Here is a 1,222-nt window from a genome sequence, read left to right on the forward strand (position 1 = left end):
TGGCATCCTTAACGCCTAAAAAAATGCCCCCTAAGGTCCTGAGTGGTATTTGAGAATGCAAAGCCACATAAAGTTGAATAATAAATAAGGACTGTGATATTTGGCACATGTGTGCCATATAAGCAAAACTGCCACACCTCTATTTTTTTAACTTTAAAGTACCACATGATCTCCTTCCTTTGACCCCGCCTTCTCCCGAACGACCCCGCAAGCTCGCCCGAGAAACCTGCTTCTTCTGCACATCTCGCGTGCCCATACGCGAGAAAACTGCCACTTCTTCACGTCTACCACATGATAAAAAAAATATTGCGCATGTCCCACACCTCCTTGGCACCAAAGCACGCCACCACAACCAACTCACCCTTAGGTAATTGTTGCTCAAACTAAAGAAACTAATCATTTTGACCCCATTTTTTTACAATTTTATTACTACAAAAAGTACAGAAAATTACCACGATTTCCCCTCAGGACAAAGTTACCATGGTATTTGCATGCCAGTTATCAGGCCTGTGATCCGTAAGTTACCGTGCTATTTACATAGAACTTACCAGGTACTATGTTTCAACAACCACACCCCTTTCAAAGTTATCATTGTGTTTTGTACACAAGTTATAAGGTCTTCGATGTGTAAAATACCGTGGTACTTACACATAAGTTATCAGGGTATGTGTACATCAACCTTGCCCCTGGTCAAAGTTACCATGGGGGATTGTACATGAGTTACCGGGTCTATAGTTTGTATATTATCATGATACTTATACCTAAAAACCTGGGTTTGTTTCAGTAACTTTTTTCATGGGTCAAAAATTACCACGATGTTTTTGCATAACTTATCACGCCTATAGCGGGTCAAAATGGGCCATTTTTCGGGCCAACCCACGAGCACGTGTGCCCCTCATGATACTAAATATTATGTGGCTTTTCAGTGGCACACCATGTGTTGTGCTCATCTAAGAGGCCCGATGAGGCGAGTGTATGTTTTTAACAACTTATTTTTCTTTGGTAAAAAGTTACCATCATATTTATATTGTAAGTTATCGGTTACGCGGTGCTTATATTATCATGTTGTTCACACAAAAATTATCGGGGATGTTTTGAACAACTTTTCCCTGGGACAAAAAGTTATCATGGTGATTCTAGGTAACTTACCAAGCCCGCGGTGCTTAAAATATTATGCTATTTACACAAAATTTATCAGGGGTATGTTTCAACAAACATCCCC

Source organism: Triticum dicoccoides, chromosome 3B (assembly GCF_002162155.2).
Source record: "Triticum dicoccoides isolate Atlit2015 ecotype Zavitan chromosome 3B, WEW_v2.0, whole genome shotgun sequence".
NCBI classification, from domain to species: domain Eukaryota; kingdom Viridiplantae; phylum Streptophyta; class Magnoliopsida; order Poales; family Poaceae; genus Triticum; species Triticum dicoccoides.